The 10,761-nt window shown below is 39.5% G+C and overlaps 1 pseudogene; it reads left to right on the forward strand.

The window, feature by feature from the left end:
- Positions 1 to 9,111: 9,111 nt before the first annotated feature.
- On the forward strand, positions 9,112 to 10,417 carry LOC144300250 (interferon-gamma-inducible GTPase 10-like; annotated as a pseudogene).
- The last annotated feature ends 344 nt before the right edge of the window (positions 10,418 to 10,761 follow it).

Genomic DNA, 10,761 nt, shown 5'->3' on the forward strand with positions numbered 1-10,761 from the left:
TAATCTTTAACACAGAATGCTGTAATATTTTACACTGTGATGCCTGGGAAAATATTTCTAGAATAACCAGCAGTCTGTGTAGGAAGCAGCAGCCCATGCTCCCAGGAGTAAATGTGAAGAACAAGCTACTGCTCACTACCTCAGGAGAGGCGAGCTGTGGAAGGATAGCTTGTCCCAGTTTAAAAACTATACTATAAGAGCAGACCTTTCTCCAGTTCCTAATCTCCCCTTACTAGTTTTCTTTCTAATATATTTTGCCTGCCAGCTACCCAGGCTCCAGTCAGTGAGTAGCTTTCAAAGAGTATAAATCTTTACACAAGAATTCTGATTAATTTGATTTCATATAATTCAAGAAAGAAAAAATGAATTTATGATGTAGTTGGATCAATTTTTCTCTGATTATAATTTTACAGTCTGATTATGGAAAGAGTTTTCCAGAGTAGCTTCTGGTTTCTTAAATTTCAAACTTAGTGTTGGACACTATAAGATGCATTCTTACTGACTTGTAGCCTTTAGCCTCCTTTCCTGTGGTCCATGTGTCACCCATTGGGAAGTAGGAATATTCCTAGAATATTCCACCCTGTATTAGTTTCCTATGACTGCTATTACAAATTATCATAAAATTGATTGCTTAAAACATAAACATTTACTATCTTACAATTCTTGAGGTCAGAAATCTGAAATCAGTATTAGTGAGCCCCCAAATCAAGGCGTCAGCAAGGTTGCACTCCCTCTGAAGATTCTAGGAGAGAATGGAGCCTTGCCCTGCACTCCATCATTGCATCTTGTGGTACATGGCCTCTCCCTCCATTTTCAAGGAGCATAGTATTTTGCTTCAGTGGTCACACTGCCCTCTTCTTCCTTCTCAGATCTCCTTGAGATTGTATTTAGGGCCCACCTGGGTAATCCGGGATAATTTCCCCATCTCAAAATTCTTACTCTGTTTTGCCATGTCACTTTACATTCACAGATGCCAGGAATTAAGATCTGAGTTATCTTTAGGGACCACTATTTATCTTACCATACACTCTCTCTTTAAGAGTCTCATAAATAACTTTACATGGGAGTAACTACAAACCACATATGTGCAAACTGAACAATAAAAACAAAACAATCCCATAAACACCTTATTAGAACCCTTCCAGCACTTTGGAAGCTTAAATTTTATTAGATTCGAGGTAAATGCACTTCTGTGTGATCTATGCCTCACTTATGACATTTAATGTTTTATGTTGTAATTGTCTCTTTCCTGGTCTGTCTCCACCGAAAGCTCTAAGTTCTTGCAGTTTGGGACATCATTCATGTATGCCTGGTACATATTCAAAAGTACTTAGTAAGCGAGTAAACCAAACTGGTGGAGACAGCAGCACTTTGGATTTGAATCTGAATGGGAAGCCCAAATCTGCTATAACTTTCCAAAGTTACTTACACTTCCAGGCTTCATTTTTCATTTTTCATTTGTAGCGTTGTTAAAAAAAAAAACCTACTAGATATGATTCTACGGGATTAAAATGATGTAAATTTTTTTTCTTCCATACACACACACAAAGTGCTCACATCAAGTACCACAGTTCTGTGAAACAATTTCTTATCTTTTTAGGAGATGAGTTGAATTGTCTCAAATATATAGAAGGTTGGAGCACCAAAGAACCTTTGAAATCTCTTGGGTCTCAGTTTACTTTAGATAAATTTGTATAATCTCATAAAATACTTAGGAGAGTATTTAGCACACAGTTGATATTCACACACACTAGGTAATAATAATGGCTATATAAATATACAACTAATGTAGAATAAAGTAAAGATTAGAATCTGGGTGTTCTGGTCTGCTGCCCATAGAGCCATGTTAGGTGGCACAGATAAAAAGGAACTGCTCAGGGAAGATGAAGAGAGAATACTCTCTCTGCTTTTACATAAAGTATAAGAAAAGGGCCAGGGAATGTTAATATCAGATGAAAATAATGTGGAGGTAGAAGGATCCCGCGTGGAAACAGGAAGTAGCACGTGGTTATCTCCTACCTCCAGTGTCACCTTCTTTTTATTTTTAAAGATTTTATGTATTTATTCATGAAAGACACAGAGAGAGAGAGAGAGAGGCAGAGACATAGGCAAGGGGAGAAGCTGGCTTCCTGAGGGGAGCCTGATGTGGGACTCGATCCCAAGACCCCAGGATCACAACCTGAGCCGAAGGCCGACGCTCAACAACCGAGCCACCCAGGTGCCTTCAATGTCACTTTCCCAGAGAGGCCCGTGCTGCCTGACCTCCCCTCCACCCTCAGTACCCACCCTCTGCAGTAGTCTTTTTACTGTGGTCTGTATTTTTACTTAGCATTTATCACTTTCTTACATGCTAGACACTTTATTTATGATGTTCATTTTCTTTCTTCATCTACTACATTCTCCCCAAACAGGAATAATTCATTGTTTCTTTTTAAATTTTTGTCTTATCATGCATTCTCAATTTCTGGAAAAATGCCTGATACATAGTAGGTATGTGATAAATGTTTGTTGAATGGATGAGTATATTTTCCCTTCTAAAAGACACATGTTCTTTTTTGATATGAAGCCTTTTTGTGAAAAAAGTATAAGAATTTTGTAAGCCTCCAGTTATGAAAACAACAAATTACATTAAGGTTGCTCTCATTTTAATAAATTGCTCAATTAATTGGTTAGCAAGCCTTGACTGAATCCACTTTGGAATAATCACTGTGCCAAGCCTTTAATAAGGGGCACGGAAGAGTCTATAAAAAAGCTATTTATAATCTAGTTAAGGACACAGAAGCAGCATATTTGGATGATTAGTGCACATTGCTGACTATTACATAATTAGCTCAGATAAAATTTATTTTTTTTTTGAGGTTTACAACATATATTTATTTTTTTATAATAAATTTATTTTTTATTGGTGTTCAATTTACCAACATACAGAATAACACCCAGTGCTCATCCCGTCAAGTGCCCCCCTTAGTGCCCGTCACCCATTCACCCCCACCCCCCGCCCTCCTCCCCTTCCACCACCCCTTGTTCGTTTCCCAGAGTCAGGAGTCTTTATGTTCTGTCTCCCTTTCTGATATTTCCCACACATTTCTTCTCCCTTCCCTTCTATTCCCTTTCACTATTATTTATATTCCCCTAATGAATGAGAGCATATGTTTGTCCTTCTCTGATTGACTTACTTCACTCAGCGTAATACCCTCCAGTTCCAACCACGTTGAAGCAAATGGTGGGTATTTGTCATTTCTAATGGCTGAGTAATATTCCATTGTATACACACACCACATCTTCTTTATCCATTCATCTTTCGATGGACACTGAGGCTCCTTCCACAGTTTGACTATTGTGGACATTGCTGCTAGAAACATCGGGGTGCAGGGGTCCCGGCGTTTCATTGCATCTGTATCTTTGGGGTAAATCCCCAGCAGTGCAATTGCTGGGTCGTAGGGCAGGTCTATTTTTAACTCTTTGAGGAACCTCCACAGTTTTCCAGAGTGGCTGCACCAGTTCACATTCCCACCAACAGTGTAAGAGGGTTCCCTTTTCTCCGCATCCCCTCCAACATTTGTGGTTTCCTGCCTTGTTAATTTCCCCATTCTCACTGGTGTGAGGTGGTATCTCATTGTGGTTTTGATTTGTATTTCCCTGATGGCAAGTGATGCAGAGCATTTTCTCATGTGCATGTTGGCCATGTCTATGTCTTCCTCTGTGAGATTTCTCTTCATGTCTTTTGCCCATTTCATGATTGGATTGTTTGTTTCTTTGGTGTTGAGTTTAATAAGTTCTTCATAGATCTTGGAAACTAGCCCTTTATCTGATAGGTCATTTGCAAATCTCTTCTCCCATTCTGTAGGTTGTCTTTTAGTTTTGTTGACTGTATCCTTTGCTGTGCAAAAGCTTCTTATCTTGATGAAGTCCCAATAGTTCATTTTTGCTTTTGTTTCTTTTGCCTTCGTGGATGTATCTTGCAAGAAGTTACTGTGGCCGAGTTCCAAAAGGGTGTCGCCTGTGTTCTCCTCTAGGATTTTGATGGAATCTTGTCTCACATTTAGATCTTTCATCCATTTTGAGTTTATCTTTGTGTCTGGTGCAAGAGAGTGGTCTAGTTTCATTCTTCTGCATGTGGATGTCCAATTTTCCCAGCACCATTTATTGAAGAGACTGTCTTTCTTCCAATGGATAGTCTTTCCTCCTTTATAGAATATTAGTTGACCATAAAGTTCAGGGTCCACTTCTGGGATAAAATTTATTGATTGAACTCAGAGAACAGGGCAATAATTAAGAACAAGAGTATCAGGGAGGTCTCCATGGAGGGTGTAAGGACTTTAACAACTGGGTGTGAAACTGTCCTATATGTAACAATGTTGTCATCTTTATGAGCAATTTCAGTGTTGAAACGGAGATATCTCCATAACCCTGACCTCAAAGTTCCTCTACGTTAATAATTTCATGCCTTTCATTTCATATTCACTCCCACTCCCATTGCTGCCTTTGTTCATATTTCTTTTTTATTAAAATATAATTGACATATAATGTTATATTAATTTCAGGTATACAACACAGTGACTCAACAATTCTATGCATTACTCAAGTACTCACCATGGTAAGTGTAGTTACTATTTGTGTGCATACAATGTTATTACAATAGTACTGACTATATTCACTATGCTGTACTTTTCATCTCTGTGAGTTATTTTATAACCTGAAGTTTGTACTTTTCAATCCTCTTTACCTATTTCACTTATAGATTTCAGTTTAAAAAAAAGAACCAATCCTGAAGCAAAAACACATATGCTAACATGTTTATAAGATGTGCAAGTCTTATAAGGAGGGGGCACAAATGGGAAGCAGAGGGAGAAGATAGCAGACACAAAGAGTTGGGATATGGATCTGGTATCCCTTCATAGCAAGTGCATCTGCTTGCTGAACTCATGGGATTGCCCACCATAAAGCCACATGAGCTACCATACCTCACAACATGCAGCCAGAGAGGAGAGAAGAATTTCTCTACAAGCCTCTATCTGCACTTAGTCAGATGTTTACTCTGAGGATTGTTAAATTTACTTTGAGTTGCAAGTTGCATATGTGCAGGCACCAAACAGGTTCCAGAGCAATATTCACCTCATGGGAAAGAGATGGCAGACAGAAGATGAAAGGCATACAAGTGTGGGTGTAAGGCGGATTGGGACCACCAGCCACTGCAGCTGGGGCTGGATCTCTTCATGTGTCCTAAGTACCTGGACCAAATGCTGAGCAAAGCACTGTGCAAATGGAAACAAAAACCAGAGACAAAACCTCACAATTTAACATGGCAAAACACACTGTAAAGAGTCTCATTAGACTTGAAACCCAGCCTTGTCTTCCACCCTTCTCTGGCTCTGGCCTTCCTTTTTGCTCATATTATCATAAGAGTAAAAACACTCTTTCTGGTTGATGCTTCTTTAAAAAAGAAACAAAACCCTTGAAAAAAAGTAAAATGAAGCAATCCAGTAGTTCTGTGAATGTTTTTCTGATGAAATCAAGGTTAGGGTCAGGAGGCTATGGCTTGGTATCAAAATGGATTCCAGTTTATCGCTAGGACTTTGAAATGCCTTCTGAGTAAGTTGTCACCATCCTCATCATTGCCATCATCATCAACACCATTCCCTGGAAAGCCTGGTTTTAGGGATGTCACCTAGTTAACAATGCAATGTTGTATGTTTGCAATAAAAGGATAAAGGAATTAAAGATCACAACATTTTTGAAAAGATGGTATAAAAAATGATTGTCGTCACTGTATTTAGGAACATCTATAGAAATATAAACAGTAAAACATATAATTAGGTGTTGCTTGGCTGCCTTTGATGAGATTGCACAATGAAATCTTAGTATGTAGCCAAGTCTGCTCAAGCTACGTGTCCCTCAGAAACCCTCTCTCTCTGTTGTAGAGAGCAAGCTGGGAGCTCACCCACTCGTTCAGCGTCTCCAGGTCCCCAGCTTCTGAATCTTCTCTAGCCCCACTGTTCCCACTAGATGAGCATTTTCCCAGAAGGAACCTTTAAAATGTAAACAAAGGAAAATTAGTATGATTCTATTAGTGCAAAGACATGGGTATGTTTTCAGAGCACATGTTAAAGCCAAGCTACTCTGGGGCAGCAATGTTGGTGGGGGACACAGCTCCTAGTTTGTTTTCTTGTCTGGATTTTTGTCTGTAAGATTCACTACCTTAAATATTTTCGGTATAAACTGCATCTCAACCTTTATATAGTAAATGAAATAAATCTAAACAGAAATGATTTCTTTTTCTTGTTAGTGTTAGTTCGCTGTGTGATTAGATAATTCTGCAGTCAGTTATTTTTCTAATGACGAGACATAAACTGTGTAATCATGGAAACTTAAACACACAATTGCTGTTGTATCAGATTTTAGTAGCCTCAGATTAAAAAAAAAGAACCTCTATGAATCTCTATGAATGAATGAATCTTTAGCCTTTTGATTAACTGCCAATCATCCTATTACAAAGTAAAGCCAGGTTGGGTTTAAAGTGCTGTAATCAGTACATCTAATCAGTGAATAGCCTTTGAAAGAAAGTTATGACCAAGCCTTTGAAAGTAAGGCAGGATCAGTTATTTTGGGAATAGGTCGCTGGGTAGAAAATTCATCTAGCCATAACATTACAGTAGCATAAGAGCTTGAACATACAGCTTCCTTGAGGAGAGGTCTAAATCCTACTCTGGCTTAATAATACTTTTTTTTTTTTTTTTTTTTTTTCTGTGGAGGGCAGTAAAGTTAGCTATCTATTATGTAATTTGAATCTCAATACAATTCTCTGTGGTTGGGAAATTATCTAAATTTCTTTTTTTTAAGACTTTTTTATTTATTTGAGAGAGAGACAGAGAGAGCAGGAGTGGGTGGGAGGGGCAGAGGCAGAAAGAGAGGGAGAAGCAGACTCCCTCCTAAGGGCAGAGCCCACCTCTGGGGCTCAGTTCCAGGACCCTGAGATCATGACCTGAGCTGAACTCAGATGACCTGACTGAGCAATCTGGCTGTCCAAATTATATGAATTTTCTATGATACGGACAAGAACAATTGAGACAAAATAGCTGGGTTTCATACTAGGCTAGTAACCGTGTGGACTAGATTTCAGGTCCCTTGAATTTTAGCTCAGCGCTCTTCATTCACTATCTGATTGGAGACATACTCAGTACAGTGAGGTGATGGCCGCCCAATGTGACATGTCCTCCTGCTGGATCACAGGGACAAAATGAAGGGGAAGACTTGTTCAAAAATTGTCACCAGTATATACTAAACATTTTCTATGAGTGAGTGCATATTGGATCCTATATCTGAATCATAAGAGGCTTTCTGTTTCAGAAGAACTTGCCATTTAGTCCAGGAAAAAAAAAAAAAAAAGAGTACATCAAATGCAACCACTAACTAAATGAGTGACTCATGCTAAATATCAAAGGAGAAGTGCAATAAAGAGGGGGCATTGATGTGCATAAAAGATCCCTGATAGGATTAGGCTGCATTAGAGGTAGTGGGCTCTGGCATGCTGTGAAGGGTGTACAGAATGCAGGTGATGGAAGCTGGAGGTGAGATTTCCAACATAAAAGATAGTTTTCCTTAGAATCTAGAGAGAGAGTCTTGGTGGGAAAAATAAGTTGACTAGCTTGATTAAAGCAGCTAATTTAGATTTCAATACAAAATTTTATGAGCCTAAGTGAATCCAGTATTGTTGTCATTCCAGCCTTAAATTCTTAGACAATTTAAGCAAATTGTTTTGTTCTATGCTGTATAGGCAGTGTCACTACCCAATAATGAGGTTTAATAAGTCTTGTTATAAATAACAGTCAACTTAAAACTAAATGTTGCCAGAATTTCTTCTTTTACGTGGATGTATAGTAGAAAAAAAAGATATTTGCCACAAGGCATTATAATAATATGCTCTGAAATATTTTCATAATTTTTATTCCCAATATATTATAAATAACATATTTTTTTAAAATTCAGAAGTGAATTTTGTGGTTTAAAACATCTTCTGGGGGATCCCTGAGGGGCTCGGCGGTTTAGCGCCACCTTCAGCGTAGGGCGCGATCCTGGAGTCCCGGAATCGAGTCCCGTGTCAGGCTCCCGGCATGGAGCCTGCTTCTCCTTCCTCCTGTGTCTCGGCCTCTCTCTCTCTCTCTCTCTATGTCTATCATGAATAAATAAATAAACAAACAAATGAATAAATGCATCTTTAAAAAAATAAAACATCTTCTGTATGTTGCCACATTACTTCCTCGCAGACATCATGGCAAATGATGGTTTATATCAAATTTTCATAGTTGTTTTAATTGATTGACAATCTACCATTATTAACTTTGAGGATCCACAAGGACCTCAAGGTTGGTCACTAGTTATCTAAATGGATTAATTTCATTATGTTTTATGTTCTATACTTACTTGCATAGGTACATTCTTGAAGTATGGATTGATTTTTATATATAGATTCCTTGACACATGGAGAAGAACAAAGTGTGGAGACTTTGCCAATGGGAAACTAGTCACATCTTGTTGATATGAATTTGAAATATTTTCAAAGATTTATTTATTTATTTTAGAAAGAGGGAGGGAAAGAGAGAGAGAATGTGAGCAGGGGCAGGGGCAGAGAGAGGGAGGAATTGGATCTTAAGAAGGCGCCACACCCAGCACCAAGCCAGACGCAGGACTGGATCCCATGACTCTGAGATCGTGACCTGAGCTGAAATCAAAAGTCCAACAAGACTGAACCACCCAAAAGCCTCAGGAGGGTTATTCACTCCTGTTTAAGATGGTGGCGCCACGTAAGGCAAAAGGCGAGATGAAATGGCAAAACTTCATGGCCACTTCCGCCATGCAACGTAATTTGGCAGTGCCATGCCAAGTCATTCTGAAACCAACTCCACCAGGTGTTTAAAAAGGTCCCTCAAACGTCCATTGATGCGTGATGTATAAGAAGACGAGGAGGGGACGGGCACAGCATGTTCCCATAAGGAACGTCCAGTGCCTTCCCTGCCCCCACGTGGCACAGCACGAGCCCTGCCTTTTCTGCTTGGTGGCTTGGAAGGCCAGGCTGAGGGAGCTCAATTTCGAGTGCCTTCTACTGTTCCTGCCATGGGTCAGTCTTCCTCTACCACATCCTGTCATATGGTGGATGGTGGTTTGGACTCCAGAGTTGGCAAGTTTTTTAGGGAATTGAAGCTGGGAAGCCAAATCATCCCTCAGGAAACCATCAGTTTGATTCAATCACATCTAGAGGAGAGGGACCTTCAGAAAGTGGTTTATGATTAATGATGCATTGAGAAAAATTGAAAATACTTCTCTGAACTTTGCTGTTATTGGAGAGTCTGGGGCAGGGAAGTCCAGCTTCATCAATGCCTGAAGGGCATGGGACAAGAGGTAGAAGTGGCTGCCACCAAGCTGGTGGAGACAACGTTGAAGAGAGTCAAATATAAACACAAATACTTTCCCAATGTGATATTGTGAAACCTATCTGGCATAGGGACCACTACCTTTTTACCACTGAGTATCTGAAGAAAATGAAATATTGGGAGTATAATTTCTTTATTATCATCTCTTCTACATGCTTCACAATCAATGATGTACAATTAGCTACAGCAATTAGAAAAATGAAGAAGAATATCTACTTTGTCTGAACTAAGGTGGACAGTGATTTACATAATAAAAATTAGCCAACGCAAAAACTTCAATAAGGGTAAAATTCTGCAAATGATCTGCAATGGCTATGTGAAACATCTGATGGAGGCCAATATGAGTGATGCTCAGATCTTCATCTTCAGCTTTGAGTTGCTTTAACTATGATTTCCAAAGCCTGGAGATCACCCTTCTGAGGGAAGTCCCAGCCCACAAACCTCACATCTTCATGCAATATTACCAAGTCTGCCATTGACCAGAAGAGGGATTCTCTGAGACAGAAGATCTGGTTGGAGGCCATGAAGGTTGGAGCAACAGCCACCATCCCTTGAGGCTGTTGCTTGATCAGTGATAACAAGGTGGAGAAGCCGGTGGATACTTTACACCTCTACAGGTCTTACTTTGGGTTGGATAATGCATTCCTGGAAACATGGCCAAGGACTTTCATGTGCCAGTGGAGACACTCAAGGCAAACCTTATGTCTCCCCATTTGCTATCAATTGAGAAGGAGGATGAGTCATTAGAGGAAAAACCGTTGAGATATGTGGAAAAAATCTGCTCTGTTAGTGGAGGACTCATTGCCACTGGTCTTTACTATAGGAAGATTTTCTACTTGCAAAATTATTTCCTTGATACTGTGGTAAATGATGTGAAAGTTCTTCTTTTAAAAAAAGATTTTTTAAGGACCCTGAGGGCTTTGGGCAAACCGATCTGCATCTGAATGTCGGGAATGAAAAATAGGAAAAGTGAGGCGTCTAGCTCCTGAATTATTCTCAGTGCTGGCATGGCACTGGTGCCTGGAAAGTTGATTTAGGGCTTCTTTCAAACATCCTGATCCATTGCCCTCCAGGTGTATCACAGACATTTCCATAATTCACTCTTGAACAAAACACAATGTTAGTGACTATTATTTGATAGTGAGAACAATTGGCTCTGAAGAATCCTTTCACACGATCCTTCCTGGGAAAACGAAGGACAGGAATCTGGAATTTTCTGCTCAATTGAGAGATTAACACTTTGTGTCATGGTTACTACATGCCCATACCCAGCACTGGTCTTTCTACTGACATAGAAAAAAATGTCTGTTCATACAGTAGAACCTTGAAACTG

Source organism: Canis aureus, chromosome 28 (genome assembly GCF_053574225.1).
Source record: "Canis aureus isolate CA01 chromosome 28, VMU_Caureus_v.1.0, whole genome shotgun sequence".
In the NCBI taxonomy this organism is placed as follows: Eukaryota; Metazoa; Chordata; class Mammalia; order Carnivora; family Canidae; genus Canis; species Canis aureus.